Here is a 9136-nt window from a genome sequence, read left to right as displayed (position 1 = left end):
TTTAAGATGGAAAAATGTGGTTTTACAGATACTAGACACGTGACTTTCAAATGAAAGATTGGTATCAAAGAGCACACCCAGGTTCCTTTCCGACGACGAAGACTTAACAGAGCAGCCATCAAGTGTTAGACAGTATTCTAGGTTATTACATGTGGAAGTTTTTTGTCCAATAAATAGAATCTCTGTTTTTTCAGAATTTAGTAGTAGGAAATTACTAGTCATCCAATTTTTTATATCAGCTATGCATTCCATTAATTTTGTGAATTGATAAGTTTCGTTAGGTTTTGAAGAAATATACAGCTGAGTATCGTCGGCATAACAGTGAAAGCTAAGTCCATGTTTCCTAATGATATCTCCTAATGGTAGCATGTACAGAGTGAACAGCAGCGGTCCTAGTACTGAGCCTTGTGGTACGCCATACTGAACTTGTGATTGATAAGACATCTCTTCATTTACTGCTACAAACTGATAACTAATACACTAATAAAGAGATACAACCACGATCGGATGATAAGAGCAAATCATTTGTGACTCTAACGAGAGCTGTCTCGGTACTATGGTACGGTCTAAATCCGGACTGAAAATCCTCGCAGATATCATTTCTTTCTAGAAAGTACTGTAACAGTTGTGAGGATACTGCTTTTTCTAATGTCTTTGACAGAAAAGGCAGATTCGAGATCGGCCTGTAATTGACTAGTTTTGTAGGATCAAGTTGCGTTTTTTTAACAAGCGGTTTAATCATAGCTATCTTAAAGGTTTTTGGTACGTATCCTAGAGACAAAGATGAATGAATGATATTAAGAAGAGGATCTATGACATCTGGAAGCATCTCTTTCAGCAGCTTAGTCGGTATAGGGTCTAACATACAAGTTGTCGATTTAGATGATTTGACGAGTTTGCAAAATTCTTCCTCTCCTATAGCAAGGAATGAATTAAAATTTCCCTCAGGGAGACTACAATGCACTTCCTGATGCGATACTGTATTAGACGGTTGCATAATAATAATTTTGTCCCTGATATTATCGATCTTATAAGTGAAGAAGTTCATAAAGTCATTACTGCTGTGTTTCTTGGAAGCTTCTGGGCTTGAAGCTTTCTTTTTTATTAGTTTAGCCACTGTTTCAAATAAATACCTATGATTATGTTTATTTTCTTCTAATAGGGTTGAAAAATAAGCAGATCTAGCAGCTTTTAAAGCCTCTCTGTAAGCAATCGAGCTCTCCTTCCATGAAATCCGAAATACCTCTAGTTTTGTTTTCTTCCAGTTGCGCTCCATTTTTCTGGCTGCTCTCTTAAGGGCCTGAGTGTGCTCGTTGTGCCACGGTGTTGGACTATGTTCTTTAATCTTCTTTAAGCGCAGCGGAGCAACTGTGTCTAAAGTGCTGGAAAAGAGAGAGTTAAAAGTTTCTGTTGCAGTATCAAGTTCTTCTAAGCTATCCGGGATGCTGAGATGATGAAACTGATTAGGAAGATTATTGATAAAGCAATCTTTAGTGGCAGAAGTGATAGGTCTAACACATTTATAACACGGAGTCGGCTTTGCAGCCTTGGCTAAGACTATATGATCTGAGATGTCATCGCTCTGCTGCAGTATTTCAACGGCATCAACATCTATTCCATGTGATAGTATTAGATCTAGAGTATGATTACGACAAGGTTCTGACACATGTTGTCTAACTCCAATTGAGTTTACAATGTCTTTAAATGCCAATCCCAATGCATCTTTTTCATTATCTATGTGTATATTAAAATCACCAACAATTAGTACTTTATCTGCAGCCAATACTAATTCTGATAGAAAGTCCGCAAATTCTTTGATAAAATCTTTATGGCCAGCAGAATTTTCAAACGTGATTTATCGTTTACACTATATATTTTTAAATTAAGCACCAGCACTTCAAAATAAATATATTTTAAACTAGATTTCTTAGTGGTTTTGAAAATATTACTATAAATTACAGTAACACCTCCTCCTTTGCGTTTCAGACGAGATTCATTTTTATAACCGTAATCTTGTGGGGTTGACTCATTTAAAGCAGATTTTTGAGCTGATATTGTTGCAGAAGTAGATACTTTATACTGTATCTATGTTTTGGAACATTACGTCTTCATTTCTGGCAAGATGCATTTAAGCATTTATAAAAAATGCTTAACTAATCCTAACTAATTCTTTCTAGACACTTTTAAATCCAAGATGGCCGCCACCAGTCTAGTTCTTTTGTTTGTGTGCATGCGCTGAGTACTCTTTATGTGTTTTTATTTTCCTGGCTTTTGTAATACCTAACAAAGGAAAGTGAATTTTTCCCGGGAAACTCGAGTTTATTGAGCTATCACATGGTGCCTTGTTGTACTTGGATCTGTCCTAAAAGGAGTGGGATTATTGCCCGTCGGCCTGCTGAGGATTTGATCTGCTGAAAGATCCAGGGAAATTTGAAATCTACTTTGTATTCTGGATGGTCTGGGCTCGGTTTGTCCCACACGCCTGGATGGTAGTGATGTAAAATAACAATAACTTGGATTTAGCGTGCCCATGCTCTTCCTGCAAGGATCACGGATGCTGCATGCTGGTTAACACACTGCACCTGTGAAGCGTCTCAGGATGGATTAAACCATAACAAGTTTCACGGATCACCGAAAAGCTTGCGTGTTGGTCAATATATTTGGACAAGCGAAAGCGTCTCAGGATTGTTCTACAAGATTTGCAAAACTCTGCAGTAAGCCCTTGGAACCTTTTGTCTGTTCAGCTTATGTTTTATGAAAGCACAATGCATCTTTTACTACTTTTATTACTCACAGCATTCAATGATGGATTTAAGTCGCGGCCAACCCCATTTATTGGAGAGCAAAATCGGGTGAGTACATTGCAAATATCTTATTTCTCAACTAAGGAGGCATGCAGTTATCACCAGTCTATCCATCCTGCACAGCAACAAACACTCTATAATCATCTATTTCAAATGAATCTTTCGTTACACCTGTTAATAATGAACTTTTTAAATAACTATTTTACTGTGCAACATGGATTTTCATCACACTTGTCAGCCAGTGATTGTGATGAAAAATACAAGGTGAAATCTATTGTCTTACTACATTTGCTGTTATCTGGGAACGTACAGCCAAATCCTGGACCTGACTTACTACAAACTATAAATTCCCCATGTGATTTTAAAAACAGATCCAGTCTTGGAATCATGTATTTTAATGTTAGAAGTCTTCTTCCAAAAATGGACATGTTACAGTTTTTTACGATTACTATGACAGTTTTTTTTCAATACATTTAACAATTTTCCTAAACTCTTAACGCACCAACACACCTAAAACACACAATTGGCAAAACGGTTAATTTCATGCTCAAAATCACACATTGTAAACTAAACTCCAAAACTAATTTTCAAATTACAATAATACACTAACACAATACACTATGTCTAACAAAACACTGCAAACATGTTTCAAAATCAAATAATTATTCAAAACACTAACACATGTTCTCTTCCAACAGGAACATTTAGTCAATCATAACACAATGACAAAAAAACCCACTAACATCAGCTGAAATTAGAGAAACTGCATTATTTTATGTGTCAGGTCTGCCCTTATACAATAGACAGTATATTGTATTGATCATAGATTGTGTTTTGCACTGTTTTGTTTTGTTGGGTTTAGTAAATGCATGCATTTTGTTTCTTTTGCTGCAGAAATTCAATACAAAAAATGAATGACCCTCTCAGAGTAGCTTTAGTTTATGAAAAAAATAAAATAAAAGACAGAGTCAGAATTCCTGCAGTAAAAACTTTATTTGCAAAAGGACATACTGCAAGATATACCTCTCCCTTGTTCTGGTACTCGTCTTCCTCTCCCTCGTGCAGGCTCTTTCTTTCTTTCTTTCTTTCTTTCTTTCTTTCTTTCTTTCTTTCTTTCTTTCTTTCTTTCTTTCTTTCTTTCTTTCTTTCTTTCTTTCTTTCTTTCTTTCTTTCTTTCTTTCTTTCTTTCTGTGTTGCTGTATATTGTTCCTTTTCCACACAAGATCAGCCCAAAGAGTCCTCTTAGAACATATGATCATGCGATTGAAAGGAACTCCCAGGAAACTCAAGGTTTATTGAGTTTCTTCATATGGTATCACATGGTGCCTTCTTGTACTTGGATCTGTCCTAAAAGGAGAGGGATTATTGCCGCCGGCCTGCTGAGGATTTATGAATAATATTGGAAAGGATGTGCAAACTGCTAAACTGCATCTTTATGCAGATGATACTGTGATATACTCAGTTGCCCCTTCAGTGAACCAAGCCACGAATGACCTTCAATTAGTCTTTAGACTTAATTGACTTAAATGAAAATGTTTCATCATACAAGTATTTAGGTTTTTGGCTGGACAACAAACTTTCTTTTAAAGTTCATGTGGAAAAGCTTGTAAAAAAAACTGAAACTAAGACTAAAACTTGTGCAGACTACTTTTTTAAGTGTTTTGGACTATGGTGATGTTGTTTACATGCATGTTGCCTCTAGTACTCTTCACTTTTTAGAGTCTGTGTATCACAGTGCTCTGCGCTTTCTAACTAACTCTGGTTCCCGTACTCATCATTGTACGTTGTATGAACTGATTGGTTGGACGTCACTAAGTCTACGTAGACAATTTCTTTTGTATATTTTTCTATACAAGGCCATGTTGGGTAAACTGCCGGCATATTTAATTTATGTAATATTCTTAAGAAGAATTCCAGCAGTTTTCATCTCCGTTCCACCAGGTGGCTCTCTTACCAGGTTCCAAGGGTTTTTACTGAGCTGGGGAAAGAAAGCCTTCTTTTACTTTGCGCCATGGTCTTGGAATAATTTGCAAAACTTGCTACATCTAAATTATTTAGTCCCATTAAACGAATTTAAGACCATGTTAAAATGCCATATAACTAAATTTAGCCTAACTGTATTATGTGACCTGTTCCTTTTTAGTTGTTATGTTTGGATGTTTTGACTATGTTGTATTTGTATCTAAATTGTAACTGGTGTGCCGTCTCGGCCAGGTCTCCCTCGGAAAAGAGATTCTGTCTCAAGGGACTTTCTGGTTAAATAAAGGTAAAAAAAAAAAAAAAAAAACACTATAGGAGAGAGTGGGGTGATTTGTGCCAGGGGGGAAGTAGATCCACTCCTTGTTTTTGGAAAACCATAGAATAAATTGGTCTTTTGACCACATAATTTTGAAAAGCTATTAATTTTACTCATCCTCCAAAGAAGAGAGACACATGGCATGAGAGGTAAACACATTTTAGCTCAAAAAACAGTTTTTTCTTTTCAAAGTACAATTTCTATGATTAAGGTTTTTGGATTGTAGTGTCTGAACAAATATTGACAAGTTTGAAAACATTTCACACATGTTTTAGTGCTTTAGCAGGCTATACAATGAGTCTATACAGTTAGCATGAAGTTAGCTCTTAACTGCTGGATCATGCTAGTTTTTCAAACTTGTGGGTCTGGGGTGATTTGTGCCAAAGGGCCTGGGTTAAGTTGTGCCAGATCCAGACCACCTAGACCTACATACTGACAGGGTATAATCTGGAGAAGTGAGGAGATGGGCATGCCTCATCAGTGTTTGACTTAGGCTTACCTGCCATTTGTTTAATTTAGCTAACACTGATTTCAGTTTTGAGTTTGCACTATGTTATTAAAGAGAAGTTTTATTAAGTTTTTAAGTGGCCTAAGTCACAATAGGATGTTTAGAAATTAGTCACTTTATTCTTATATGTTACATAATTGACAGACAGCGTTCTATGTCAATAGGCATCTATTGCCAAAGCCCTTTTGCCTGAAATGATTCACAAATATCATATATTGTGTTGCTTAGGTGCTCTAAATGGTTGCTAGGGCGTGGCTTGATAGCTTTACAATGATCCTGAGAGACTGATTGGTCGTCTGAGTAAAATGAGCCCGCCCTCTTGTCTCTGTTACACTGTGGTCCAGAGTTATGTTCAATACAAAATCCCTATGCAATTTACCACATAGGAAAAACGCATGCTATGGTATTCTAACAGTTTAATAGGGTGACACTATCTAAATAAACCTTAAATGAGTAGTTTTGAGTTTAATTTGTCTTGCTTTTATATAGCATTACAGTTCATAACATTAAAATGTTATTTTTTACTTCAGAAATCACTGGCACAATTTACCCCAACGTATTCCCCCAAAGGCACAACTTACCCCGCACCAGGGGCAAGTTGTGCCACGAGACCACTTTTTTCCCAAAAGCTATATTTCTGAAACAATTTATTTCAGATCCAAAGTTATTGTTCTCAGGGATGCACCACATCCTGAAATATATGTACATCTTTAAGTTGAAGGCATTACTGTCATGGCCTCACTTTAAAGTCACTTTGAGTAGAAACTGGCACAACTCACCCCACTCACCCCTAAAGATCCATGATTTTGGTATTGGGTATGCTTATATGTAAAGAAAATGTAGGCATTCTAGAAACGTGTTAATTGACTGCATTTTGTGTGAAAACAACATGAATTGTGTTAATGGTATGGTCACAACAGATAGATGTTGTGCTAATTGTGTTTAGAGTTTTGAAAATGTGACTATACTGTAGATTGGACGAAAGGAGGTTAGCAATTGACAATTAAAAAAAACTGTAAATTATCAAAGTCCACAGAGGCTAACATGTTAATCTCATCATTGTAGGCCTATATTGCTACTCTTTTTCATCCCATTTTTTTTTGTTATTTATAAAAAAATATTGTTAACCCCATGTGTAGTTATTGTTTTCTAATATTTGTTGTTTGCTGAGTATGGTGACTTTTTGTAATCTTGTTGTTTACAATGATAATAAAGCTCTATTCTATTCTATTCTATTCTAAATTACAATGTTATAGTGATTGTTGTGATACATCTGCATTGTTGATCTAGTCTGCATGTTAATGTTAACCAATGTACTGAGTGACGTGTGCATTCAATTTCTCTGTTATATGTTATGTGTTGAAAGAGAAAGAAATTAGCTCGATGCGCAGACAACTGTCTTCTCATTTATTAATGTCTATTTTCCCCCTTTTCCAGGGGTGCAACAGTTACAACATGACATTGCACATGTTTTTGTTACACCACCAGATGACAGTATACTCACTTCAAAAAAGAAAAGGAAAAGGGTTTTAAAGGCCTTCACTCTATTTTAATATGAAATATTGCATTAATTGAAAAATAATAACACATAAAATAAAAAGTAGCATTCATTTTTAATGGAAATTTCTTTTAAAATATTGTATAAATATTGCATAGTATCATAAAATTCCTTCAAAATTCTAAAGAATACATACAAAATTAACAAAAATATATAACTGATATTCCTGAGAAAAAGAAAAATTACATTTCAAGGCTTCGGTCACTTTTGACTGCGAAGGAGCCAAGTGTGACAAGGAGCCAAGTGTGACCCCCAAATGAAGAGTCTCAGAACACACATCACACCAAAGGGAAAATCTGATAAGTCTGTATAACCATCAAGATAATCGGGACCTTTAGGATTATCGGAATTTTGGACCCAAAATCGGTCGGATCTTGTCTGTGGGTGCCTTGAGCTGAAGTGTTTAATAAGGGAGTAAGTAAACCAATATCCTTTAAAAAGGTCTCTTCAATATAACGGATAATTAAAAAAAATGTTGAGTAAAATTACATAGTTCAAAGCCTATTGCACAATACTGGGTTTGGCATCATCACTGCAGCTGCAGCTATGTCCTCATCTCATATATGAAACATGAAAAGTTACTCATCACAAATGTTTTGCAGTTACCGGTATGTGTGTGACGGCTGCATGGCCCACCTCACATATTTGGCCTCTGCCATGCTTTAAATGGGCTATTTTGAAGTTTAATTTAATATTGTTTGTTATTTTATTTATTAAAACCCCTCATTAAAAAACACAGGACAAGTTAACAGTTTATTAAAATCTTGAATGTACAGCAGGGTGCACACTTCTTATATTCCTCTTTGCTATTTAAATCTACCTGAGTCCTATATTCCTCTGGTCCATAGGTGAATGGCTGCATCCCATGTGTCAGTAAACAAAGGGAGAAGACAACTCACCATATTATCCGTCGAATGCACACGTTTCACTTTTTCAAGCCATTGCATTGATTTAATAAAGTATATTTGACATTAAATGGCAATACTCTTTGTCAGTATTTACATCATGAACATGAAGAAAACAATATTATAATAGTCAAATGGGAAACATTTTACAATTCGGATACATATTTATTAATATATTTTCAAAAAGTTAAAAGTCCTAGTTTAATTTGCTTAGTTATTATGCAGTAGGCCTATGAACAAACAACAAAATAGTGTATGTAGGCTATCCATTGACATGACAATTACAACAAATATATTGCTCATTGTACAATTATTATTATTTTTTAATATTTTAGATATGGATCCGATTAAAATCCATGTGAAAATAGCTAATATTTAATAATAATAATAATAATAATAATAAAAAAAACATTACGTCTGTGTACTGCAATTCTCTTAACGATGAGCTCCGCCCCTCGCTTCCGTCCTGTGGCTGCTGGTTAAGTACTTGTGCTGGTCTGGCGCTGCTGGTCTGAAACTTCTGTCGCTGCTGTTATTGCAGCTGGATATATCTCACCACTACTGGCGTGGACAGGGGGCGGGATTTCAACTTTCAAACACTGCTGGCAAACGCACTCGTCTTCTGCAGTCTTTATATTGTAACTGTTATTTGTGCGATTGTTTATGGTAACGTTAGTACACCAGGAGCGGTGTCAAGCTATATTTTAGTGTTTCGCCACACGGATATTCGGTGCTTTAACCCCGGCAGAGCGCACTCTCTCTGTCGCTGACTCTGACCTTAAGATTCATGTGCGATTTCAGGTGGTTATGTATTTGTCTGTTAATTCACGCGTAGTTTTTTATCTGTTAAATATTCCGGACCTATGCTCGTGTCTAATGCCCGGCTGTGTTAATCGGATGGTCCTATTGCATTTGTTTTGATTCAGCGAAATTCTGGAAAAGTAGGTGAGTACCTCGTCCGAAATGTAGCCTATGACATTTTTCATTGTTGTGTTCTGTTGCTGAAAGTTGTATCTGTTAATGTTCTCGTAACTTTGTTATTCTGAACATGCTTCAATTTAACGA

At 35.9% G+C, this 9136-nt stretch overlaps 1 protein-coding gene across 3 annotated transcripts in view; it reads left to right on the top strand.

The window, feature by feature from the left end:
• The first annotated feature begins 8633 nt into the window (after positions 1-8633).
• The window catches only part of svild (supervillin d), a 146518-nt gene continuing 146015 nt past the window's right edge, over positions 8634-9136 (top strand). Inside the window, exon 1 of one of the 3 annotated variants that reach the window (XM_079595178.1) lies at positions 8634-9016. The gene's annotated coding sequence lies outside the window, so the exon portion shown is untranslated. The remainder of the gene's footprint in view (positions 9017-9136) is intronic. The other 2 variants (XM_079595180.1, XM_079595179.1) reach the window with 2 other exon arrangements.

This window comes from Phoxinus phoxinus, assembly GCF_949152265.1.
Source record: "Phoxinus phoxinus genome assembly, chromosome: 21".
NCBI classification, from domain to species: Eukaryota; Metazoa; Chordata; class Actinopteri; order Cypriniformes; family Leuciscidae; genus Phoxinus; species Phoxinus phoxinus.
Note: the sequence above shows the minus strand (reverse complement) of the source record. Positions and strands in the feature narration are given on the sequence as shown.